Raw genomic sequence first — 12,229 nt, forward strand, 5'->3', positions numbered from 1 at the left:
TAATATGCCTGTACATACATATTCGTACTTATGTACACACACATATATATATATACATGTACACATATGAATATATTTCATATGTATACATATCTATGTGAACATATGTATATATATTTCATATATAGTAATATATCACTTGTTCTCTTCATGTGTTTGCTGACTTAAATTCCTTGCTCATATGTCCATGTCAAACTCCTCAATTATAAAATATTGACTCCCACAGGTCCTGGAGCATCATAACAATATGCTCTTAAAAGTATGTACATCCATTCCAGTCCTAAAATCAAGTGGCTACCACTTTTCTGAAAAAAAAAAGGGTTACTTAATTGAAAATAAGGTACTAGAAGGATGCCCGATGAATTTACATTCATATAGAATAATAGAAAATATTGGCTGACTTGAAAACACATCAAGAATTTAAATCAGAATGCCACAACTTAAAATAAAGCACCAAAAGTGCCTTGCATGTCTTTTTTGCTCTATGGTTTTTTGAAGCATTTTCACAATCCAATATTTTATCACCACAATAATAGTAAGAAATAGTTAGGAAATGGATTATTGATACCATTTTATATTTAAGGAAACTAATCTTTTTCAAGATCTACAGTAAGTGATGGCATTCTGATTCAAGTGTTCCATGTGTTTTCAAGTCAGATAATGTTTTCTTCTATTCCATGAAGCCAACTGGTAAGTAAACAGTTGACATAAATTGATGAGATGATCTTCAGATACATTATTTTCAAATAAATAACTTTCTCTCAGAAAAGTGGTGGCCCCTTGATTTTACCTTTAAATTTAGAACATAATCACAGAAATCCAGAATTCAGAGGAACATCAAAGACTATTCCTCTAGTCTAACCTGTACCTGAACTTGAAATCCATATAAAACAACCACAATTCATGGTCATCCAAACTTCAAGTGAGTGTTTTCAGTGAGGCAGAAAAACTTCAGGCAAAAGCAACCCATTCCACATTTGCAGGTTTTTAATTGTTTAGACACTTTCCTCACATTAGGCCAAGCATTGTCTCTCTGCAATTTTAGTCTATTGTTCCTACTTCCTTCAGTCTTTTTATTTCACTGATGTGTAGGTTGTTTGGGCTTGTTATATTGGGGGAATGAAGGGACAAATGAAACTCAAATAACTAAGTTGTGTTTTCTGATCATACAAATCTATGATTCATTTAATATGTAGAATTCCATTTTTAAAGTAAGATTCTTAGAAGACAAAATCAGTGTGTAACTTGATTAATTTGTGTTGAATTTACATACAGAAAATACATTATTTTTACCATTAGTTTGTTACCACAGAGGTTGTAGTTTTATGTTCACATTGACAGAAAATAAATAGATATTCAAGACCATATTTAAAGATGTTCAGATAAATCCATATATTTAAATATGTGTTTAAAATTTCTGTGACCAGTTGTCCCTTCCAAGGACATTTTAAGTTAGAAAGAGGTCTTATTTGTTAATTTCCTCATATTCATATATTCTCATATATACACAGATATATATATATATATATATATATATGTATATACATTTAAGTGGTGCAGTGGATAGAGTGCTAAGTTCAAAGTCAAGAAGACCTGAGTTCAAATCCAGTCTCAGAAACTTTCTAACTATGTGATCTTGGGCAAGTCACTTTACCTCTATTTTGCCTATGGTTTGGTGATCCACCAGAGAAGAAAATGGCAAATCACTCCAGTGTCTTCACCAAGAAAACCCCATCGACAATGGTCCATAGGGTCACAAAGAGGTGGGAACAACTGAATGACTGAACAACAACATATTTGTGTGTACATGTATGATATTATGTGTGATATGTAAATAATTTACATTATATAATTAGATATGAACACATAATTTGTGTTATATAATATTCAACATTAAAGATAGATTAATAAACACAAAGAGATAATTTGCTTTCTTTTTAAAAGTATACATATTTGGAAGTGTTTTGGGGATAGTAATAAAAAGGAAAAATAAATTGAAAGAATAAAATAGGCAATGAGGAAACAGAACTATCACTCTTTGTATATGATATGATGGTATACTCAGAAACCCGAGAGAATCAACTAAAAATAGTTGAAACAATTAAATGAAACAAAGTAACAGGATATAAAACAAATCCACATAAATCATCAGCATTTGTATATATTACCAACAAAGCCCAGTGGCAAAAAAATAGAAATAGAAATTCTATTTAAAATAACTGCAGACAATATAAAATATTTAGAAGTCTACAAGTAAGACAAACCCAGGGATTAGTTCAGAGAACTCAATTACAAAATGCTTTTCACACAAATAAAAGCAGATCTAAATAACTGGAGAAATATTAATTGCTCTTAAGTATCAAAGACAAAATAATAAAATAACAATTCTACCCACATTGATTTATTTATTCAGTGCCATACCAAGCAAACTACCAAAAATTTACTTTATAAAACTAGAAAAAATAGTAACAAAATTCATCTGGAAGAACAAAAGGTGAAAATAAGAAGGGAATAAATGAAAAAAATGTAAAGAAGGACAATGTAACAGTTTCAGATCTCAAACTACCTTATAAAATGGTAATCATCAAATAATCTAATACTGGATAAGAAATAGAATGGTGGATTGGTGGAACAGATTAGGTATACAACACACAGAAGTAAATAACCATAGTAATCTAGTGTTTGGCAAATCCAAAGATCCAAGCTTTGGGTGTAAGAACTCAAACATTTGACTAAAACTGCTGGGAAAATTGAAAAGCAGTTTAGCAGAAACTAGGGATAGACTGATATCTCATACTGTATACCAAGATAAGATCAAAATACATAAATGTTTTAGACATAAAAGATGACATCATAAATAAATTTGGGGAACATGGAAAAATGTATCTGTCAGATTTATCGATAAAAGAAGAGTTTATTACCAAACAGATAGAAAGGATTATTGCCAAGATCTTGGCAACTAGTCTCATCACTTCTTGGCAAAAAGAGGGAGAAGAAATGGTAGTAGTGTCATATTTTATATTCTTGGGCTCAAATATCACTATAGACAGTGACTGAAGCCATGAAATTAAAAGACACTTGCTCCTTGGAAGGTAAGGTATGTCAAATTGAGACAGCATACTAAAAAGCAGAGATATCACCTTATCAGCAAAGGTCCATATAGTCAAAGTGATGGTTTTTCCAATAGCAAAGAATGACTATGAGAGTTGGACTACATGGAAAGCTGAGCACCACAGAATTGATGCTTTCAAATTGTAGTGTTTGAGAAGACTACTGAGAGTCTTTTAGACAGCAAGGAGATCCAATCAGTCAATACTAAAAGAAATCAATTCAGGCAGTTCACTAAAAGGTCAAATAATGAAGCTGAAGCTTAAACACTTTGGACACATAATGAGAAGAGAGAACTCATTGGAAAACACCCTGATGTTGGGGAAAATTGAAGGCAAAAGGAAAAGGGGGGTGCAGAGGATGAAATAAATAATATCACGGAAACAATGAAAATGAACTTGGACAGACTTCAAGAGATAGTGGAGATTAGAAGGAACTGGGGTTCTATGATGCACGTGATCATGAAGAATCAGACATTACTGAACAAAGAAGAGGAATGCACGAAAATGATCAGAAACCTGGCACAGAGATATGATATCATAGTGATGGAGAGACTTTAAGTATTAAGACATCTCTTAAAGTTTTTTTTTCCTCTCTCTCATGGATATCTTTGTGACTTCTTTTTAAATCTCAGTAAATGTTTAGTATGTATCAGGCACTGTGCTGGGAACTAGGAACAAAGAGATGATATTTGTGCCAGATTGTCAAATGAAACTCCCTTTCTTATAACAAATGGTGAATTATAGAAGACAATGGTTGCAATGAGGCATGCTCCTTTTTCTAAAAGTTTTAGAGGAATATCGTTTTTTGTTGGGTTTGTTTGGTTTTGGGGGAAGGTATGGTATATTGATTTATATTGCTTTGTGGGATATGAAGCTTTTTCTGAATTTAAAAATAGTTTTATATGTTATCTCAAGTTTACTGGGATGTTTATGATATTAGCAAGATAAGTCATAGGATCTAGGTGTCACAGAGTCCTGAAGTGTCCCTCATTTCCCAATGGCCATGCTAACAAGCTGGCTATAGTTTCTAAGCTTTGATTTGAGCCCAGGGACTATAGGGGCCTTAACACTAAATAACTATAGAAATCCTCAGGAGAGCTTTAGTTCTATTATCATCAGAAAATCCTAGCAAATTTAGAGAGCTTGAATCTTAGAAGGAAAATAAAATGATTTCAGAATGTAGCAAGTATATCAACCTCAGAGAAAGAACTAGCTACCAAGAAACATGATTCCCTAAAACACTTTAAATGCTATGGTAGAAAAGTGGTAAGCATAGCTAGGAAGGCATCAGTGCTTCCCACCTCAGTATACTTACTGTGACTGAGAACATAGCGGGATCCTACCAGGACCAGAAATCAGAAGAAAAGAAATGAAAAGTTTTTTGTCAACTACCCATCACCATCAGGTATATAAATATCCTTCGCTTTTGAAAGCTTACTTCATCTCTACATAACTCTTTAGGTGCCTGACAAATAGTCTTATCTCAAGCAATGGATTGAAGAAATGAAAGGAATACTAGGTATTAATTTCCACATTTTTTGTTATCAAAATGTAGATGCATCAGTGACTTTGTGCTCAAGATTAGAAAAAACTGTGACAAAAACAATGTGAAATGTACAGAAAAATTAAAAACTATGTTAGCAAAGAGAGAGAGGTTGTTACAATTTGCATGTGCAATTTTAAACAGGTTCTTGGGTATGAAAATCAAGCCAAGTGTGCAAAAGTTAAAGAGAATGTAAAGATTGTTTTAGGGAAGCTCCTACATCTTTATATTCTTTACTAAGTTTTAGCACTTAGGACCCTCGTGTTGCTCCCTTGCTATCCAGTGAACATTCAATTTAGTCTCCCCTCAATGCAAAATATCATTCTGTGCACTCGGGACTAGATTTCTTTGTGGTGTAACCAGATGCAAAATCACATATCCTTTCTCTATAATATTCAAGCAAACATTCTTTCCAGTACCTGATCTTAACTAAGTATTTTAAAAAAGCATATGAAAAAAACTGACTCTTTAATGGTGAAATTTGGAAAGCAAAAAACAGAGAAGTTGAGGCAATCTTATGCCATAAGCTGGGGGTGCAATGATCGTTCCAATGACGCTTATGGCTTATAGACTAAGTGATCACTGAAAGGCTAACCACAAAAAAATCAATCAGCAACCATTTATTGAGGTCCTAAAGTAGGTCAATCACTGTACTAGGGGCTAGAGACTCAAAGATAGATGGAAAAACAGTCCTTAACTTCAGCCTTTTCAATAGGCAGGACAAAAGCACAGAGATGGTAGATGGAATGCTGTATATGAGGAAAGAAGGAAGGTGAGGTATCACAGTGGATGGAGCATTGTGCTGGCAATCAGGAAGAATCATCTTTGTGAGTTCAAATACAATCTCAGACACTAACTATCTCTGTGGCCCTGGGCAAGTCACTTACCCCTATTTGCTTCTGTTCTTCATCTGTAAAATGAGCTGGAGATGTAAATGATAAATGATTCCCATATTTTGGCCAAGAAAACCCCAATTGGGGTCATAAAGAATCAAATATGATTGAAATGACTGAACAACAATATGAAGGTAGGCAAGAAGGTTATGTTAGCTAAATAACAGATTGGATTAAGGGAGAGAAGATTAATGTGCACTATGGCTGGAAATAAGGATTGGGTCCTCTTTCAAAAAGCATTTAAAAATCAAAATGAGAGTTTCTATTTGATTCTATGAGAATTAGTGACCCCTCTGAAGTTTAATGAGTAGGGGAGTGACATGCTCAATTTTCTGTTTTAGGAAAGCCAGTTTGGCAGAAATTTGATGGATGGATTAAAGAGGGGAGAGACTTTGGACAAGGACACCAATTATAAGATACTGTACTATTCTAGATAGTAAGTAACAAGGGTCAGAACTAGAGTGGTGGCTGAGTAAATGAAGTTAAAGGGACAAATGAAGGAGACGTGGTGATAGAAAGAACATTATGTGAAAACTGATTAAATGTGGGGACAAAGGTAAGAGTGACATGAAAAGCATAGCAGTGAAGCTGTGAATCTGGTGACTGCAAGGATGACAGTATTCTTTAAGAAGTAAGAAAGTTGAGAACCAGGGGGTCTGTGGAAAATGGGGAAGATAATGGGTGGGTTTTGGACGTGCTGAGTGGGACATAGGTAAAGGACATCCACTTTGGAATTTCCATTACATGACACAATTCTAAAGCTTAAGGGAGAAAGACTAGGGCATAAAATACAGCAATGGGACTCATCATCATAATGGGAGCACAAAAAACCACATGTAAAATAATACAGTCACTAAGAGAACATGAAAGGAAAGAACAGTAGAAAGCCTAAATCAGAAGCTTGGCATAAACATAGTTAGTGGGCATGATGGGACAGTGATGTTGCAGCAAGAGAAATTAATAATTAGTTGTCAGATATTAGGACAACCAAGAGAGAGCAGAGTAACAAAAATTCAGAGAGGAAACATTATAAAAGGATGAGGGGGTGCTCAAGAGTGCCAGATACTACACAGAAGTCAAGAAGAATGAGTTTTTACAAAAATCTATCAGATATAAACATTAATAAATTATTGTCGACCTTGCAAATGATAATTTCTGTTGACTCATGATGTTATAAGTCAGATTATATGGGGTTTATAAGAATGAAAGAAGATACAGTGGACATAAAAATAAGGGTAGCATTTTTCTAAGAATTTTACTGGGCATATTAATATAGTAGATTCTTTTTAGGTGCTTTACGGATAAGGGAAATTTTAGGCCCCCAAAAAGGGATGAGCAGTTGGAGAAAGACTGAATTTTAAAAGGTAGAGAAGAGGCTGAAGGAAAAACCTTAAAAATGAGATGGAATCAAGGCTATATACATAGAGGATTTTACTCTTGTCAGGAGCAGGGCTACTTTAAATCTTCATCAGAGATTAGAGTAAAGCAAGAGAGAATGGGGTAGAATGTCAATTAGTTGTGAGTTGAAGAGAATGGGGAAATAACTCTTGACCATAATGGTCTCTGTTTTCTAAATGAAGTATCATATGAAGTCTTCACTTGTGCAAATGTTTGGGAGGGAAAGTATGGGAGATATATGGAAAAAAGATAAGTTTAGAAGCAGCCAAGGAGAGGAATGGGATATAAAAATCAACATGAAAGGAACTAAAGAACTGCCTGGCTGAAATGAATACCAGTTGCAATTATATGGCATTAATTGGTAGTGAATCCAGTCAGTACAATTTTGTGACTTTGCGTAGCCCTATCCAGCAGTACGTGAGTAAAATTATAAGAAGTGGATGGCAAAAGTAACCGAAGGTTAGGGTTTAGCAAGTTGTAAAGTTGTAATATTCAATAAGACAAAAAAACAGGTGATTCAAGAGGAGAGATGAATATCCAGTTAAAGTAGCTAATTACAGAGACAAAATTAGGACAGGAAGAAAGTAAAATCAGATTTAGCAGGATTGCCAAGCAAATTGATGGGTGGTACCAAAACTGGAGGTCCCAACAAAAATAAAGAATAGGCTTAAGAAGAATAATGCATAGGAAAACATAGGCATTTTAGTAAAAGTACAAGAACTTTGACTGAAATTATACTCTTGAAATCAATATTTGAATTCCAAAAGATCTTTATACGAAGAAAATAAACATTCCCTCTTCCTTGTCTTGCTCATCACTGCTTCTGTGTTTGTGCTCATAACATACATGCAATATCTCCCCTTGCAACCTCAATATTTATGCCTTTTGAAATCCTACCCAAATTCTACAGACTTCCCTACCAATTACATTGAGCATGAAGCTGTCCCTCGATCTTGCCAGTCAGAAATAAGCTCTCTGTCTCACATCTCTCTGAGCTCTTTGTTCTCCTTCCTTGCATTTTATCCAATTCTACTTTGAATTACAGTCATTTGTATATATCACATGTTTCCCTGATAGACTGGAAACATCTTGAGGCCTACAGATGATTCATATTTTTTAAACTATGCAGGTTTAGAATAGAGGCTTATACAGAGCAAGCCCTTGATAAATGTTCTGTCAAATGTTATGGGTGATCCATCCTTTTTAATTCCCTTCCTTCATGCCCAAATGCAAATGTCTACTTATATATGGCCTTAGAGGCATAAATAATGGGTGTTAGAGGTATAGATTGGAAAATAATTTATGAGTATATAAGGATTTATTTGAGTTCCAGGAGCGTTTTAACTAGGGCAAAGTAAATCAAAATTTAAAGTGGTGTTTGGGGGTGGAGGGAGCAGTTTTTCCACATGCTATATTCTTCAAACCAGAAGAGATCCAACACAGAAGACAATGCTTTGGGAGTTATTTTTCCACTTGAGGATAGACTTGGATTTCAACATGACCGTTCTGTGTTGGCGGTAGCCTCCAGAGAGCTTGAAATTGAAAAGGCCATGAGGAAGTCTAATCTGTGACATCACATTCATCTGGATGACATGTCTAGTCTAGTGGGATGATTATAGTGTCAAAATATCTTGGATAGTGAATCAGGTCAGGGCAGTGGACATCATTTAAAATTATTATATAACCTAAATAACTTTCAGTGTTAAAGTATGAGAAGACAATCATTTGTTCATAAACAGCATATTAAGGTATGCCTCAGCAATGGAACCTAGAGGAGCTTTCAAGACAGCCTGAAAAGCAGGAAACCTGGATTAATATCTTGGTTTTGAAACTCCTTCAATAATGACGAAAAGTCACAATTTTTCTGAGCTCCAGAGTCATGTGTATGAATTGGCAATAACACTACTAGAATTGCCTACCTAAAAAGAGGTCTTATAATGAAAGTATTTCATGATAATGAAAATCATCCTTGTAGAGAGGTACAGCTATTGTTAGCAACTTTTTCAGGGTAAGGATATTGTTCAGAGATTCCTAGATAATCTGGGATGTAGAGAAGCATTAAAAATCATTGACTGAAGGGGTCATTACTCCTTTTTTGCTTCATGAATCCATTTGCTATCTGATAAAGACCATGGACAAATTTGTGAAAATAATTTCTCTTAAAGGCATTAAAATATGTAAGATTAAAATGGAAAAAATACAGAAAAATACATTTATAAAAATATTTTAGGTCCATGAATTTCAGTTTTAAATGCTTTGAAGTAGCTCCATCACTTCTTTTTAAAAATAGGAAATTTAAGGCAAAAAGAACTGTCATTTGCCCAAGTTCACACAGTCAGCCTGAACCAAAGTTACTGGAGATGTTCTTCTCATCATTTCGCATCTGTTTCTTTTGTCCATGCAGGCAGTAGAGAAAAATACTCTACCTCTAGAACATGGCCAATCTCTCTGTGGTAACAGGATTCCTCCTCATGGGCTTTTCCAACATCTGGGAACTACAGGTCTTACATGCAATCTTCTTCTTGCTGATCTACCTAGTGGCTCTAATAGATAATATACTTATTTTCACCCTCATCTCTAGTGATGGGAAACTCCATACTCCTATGTATTTCTTCCTAAAGAACCTGTCCTTTTTAGATCTGTGCTTTATTTCCAACACAATCCCCAAATCAATTGCTAACTCTCTAAGTCACAGCTGCTACATTTCTTTTTGGGGGGTGTGTCACAGCTATTTTTAATGATGTTATTTGCAGCATCAGAGCTTTTTCTCCTCACAGTGATGTCCTATGACCACTATGTGGCCATTTGTCAGCCCCTACACTATGAACTCATCATGACTAGAGGGGCTTGTGTGAAGATGGCATCTGCTTCCTGGCTCAGTGAAGGTTTGTTTGGGGCCCTGTACTCAGCTAGTATAATCACTTTGCCCTTCTGTGGCTCCAAGGAGATCCACCAGTTCTTCTGTGATGTCCCTCCCTTACTCAGGATTTCCTGCTCTGAAACACACCTTGCACTTGATGTCAGTGTGGGTTTTGGGATTGGTATAGGGATTTTGTGCTCTATTTACATCACAATGTCTTACAGTCACATCTTCTCAACTGTCCTGAAGATTCCAACCAGAGAGGGTAAGTCAAAAGTCTTCTCCACTTGCCTGCCCCACCTCATTGTTCTCATGACTTTTACCACCATAGCTGTCATTGCTTATCTAAAACCACCCCAAGAATCTGACTCACTTCTAGATCTGTTGTTGCCCATGTTCTATACAGTGGGGCCCTCAACCATGAACCCAATCATCTATAGTCTGAAGAACAAGGACATGAAGACTGATTTGATGAAACTCATAGCCTGGGAATACTTCTCAAAGGGATTAATACCAAAGTCTTTTCCATGATAATATGACTGTGCACATATATTTACACATGTATAAACACACATTTACATAGATAAAGGTACGCATGTATGTATATATTTCATGTTTATACACATTTATGTTTATATATATATATTTTATACATATCGATACATCCCTTCAATGTGTGTATATTGACTTAAATTCCTTGCTACCATGTCCATGTCAAGCTCATCAATTTTAAAATGTTGACTCCCAGATTGTCTAGAGAATCATAACAATGTGCTTTTAAAAGTATGTTCAGTCATTCTGGTCCTGAAATCAGAAGGTCATTAGTTTTCTGAAAAAAAAAGTGTACTTATCTGAAAATAATGTATTTGAAGTTCCTCTGATCAACTTATGTCAACTGTTTTCTTAACACATAGCTGCATAGAATAATAGAAAATATGATCTGAGTTGAAAACAGATGAAGCATTTGACTCGGGGTGCCACAACTTACAGTGAAGTACCAAAAGGTCTTTATATGTCTATTTTGCTTTACAGTTTTTTGAAGCGGTTTCGCTATCCAATATTTGATCACCACAATAATAGTTAGAGATAGTTAGGAAAGGTACTATTGTCACTACTTTATATTTAATAATAATAAACATTTTCAAGAACTACAGTAAGTGATGGCATTCTGATTCAAGTGTTTCATCTATTCTCAGGACAGATAATGTTTTCTACTATTCCATGTTACCAGTTGTTGAGTAAACAGTTGATATAAATTGATGAGAGGATCTTCAAATACGTTATTTTCAACTAATTTTCTTTCAGAAAAGTGTTAGACTCTTGATTTAACCTTCAAGTTTAGAACATAAGTACAGAAATCCAGAATCGAGAGGGACATCAAAGGCTATTTCTCTAGTCTAATCTTACCTGAACTTGACACCCATATAAAACATTCGCAATTCATGGTCATCCAAATTTCATGGGAGTATTTTCAGTGAGGGAGAGGAACTTCATGCAAAGGCAACCATTCCACTTTTGCAGGTTTTTAATTATTCAGAAACTTTTCTCCCATTAGGCCAAACATTGCTCTCTCTGCCATTTTTACCCATTCCTCCTACTTCCACCAGTCCTTTCACTACAATGATATGTAGGTTCTTTGGGATTATTATGTTGGGAGCATGAAAGGGTAAATGATACACAAATAAATAAGTCAGTCATATGTTCTGATCATACAAATCTATGATACATTTAATGTATAGAATCCTATTTAAAGAGTAAGGTTGTTGTTTTTTTTGGGTTTTTTTTTGTTGTTTTTTTAGGCAATTGGTGTTAAGCGACTTGCCCAGGGTCACACAGCTAGTTAGTGACAAGTGTTTAGTCTGAGGCCGGATATGAACTCAGGTCCTCCTGACTTCAGGGCGGGTGCTCTATCCATTGTGCCACCTAGCTGCTCAGAGAATAAGATTCTTATAAGAGTAGAGTGTAACATGATTTCTTTGTGTTGTCTCTGTGTACAGAAAAGACATTTTTTTTGGTATTAATTTGTTACCCCAGAGTCTGTAGTTTTATGTTCGCTTTGGAAGAAAGTAAATACATATTCAAGACCACACTTGAAGATGTCTAGCTAAGTCCATATATTTAAATACATGTTTAAAGTTTTGTTGAACATATATCCCTATATAGGACTTTTAAGTAAGAAACGGGTCTTTATATAAATTTTTCATATTCAGGTATACATCCATGTATCCATCTATCTATATGTCTATCTACACACACAGACACATACACAGAAACACACACACTTAAAATAGGTGGTACAATGGATAGAGTACAGGGCTTAACATCAGGAAGACCTGAGTTTAAATCTAGTCTCAGAAAATCCCTAGCTGTGTGATCTTGGACAAGTTACTTAACATCTCTTTGCCTATGGATTGCTGATCCACTG

The 12,229-nt window shown here is 34.9% G+C and overlaps 1 pseudogene; it reads left to right on the plus strand.

The window, feature by feature from the left end:
- The first annotated feature begins 9,379 nt into the window (after positions 1 to 9,379).
- On the plus strand, positions 9,380 to 10,335 carry LOC114048798 (annotated as a pseudogene).
- The last annotated feature ends 1,894 nt before the right edge of the window (positions 10,336 to 12,229 follow it).

Source organism: Vombatus ursinus, unplaced genomic scaffold (assembly GCF_900497805.2).
Source record: "Vombatus ursinus unplaced genomic scaffold, bare-nosed wombat genome assembly UNPS02002547.1, whole genome shotgun sequence".
NCBI classification, from domain to species: Eukaryota; Metazoa; Chordata; class Mammalia; order Diprotodontia; family Vombatidae; genus Vombatus; species Vombatus ursinus.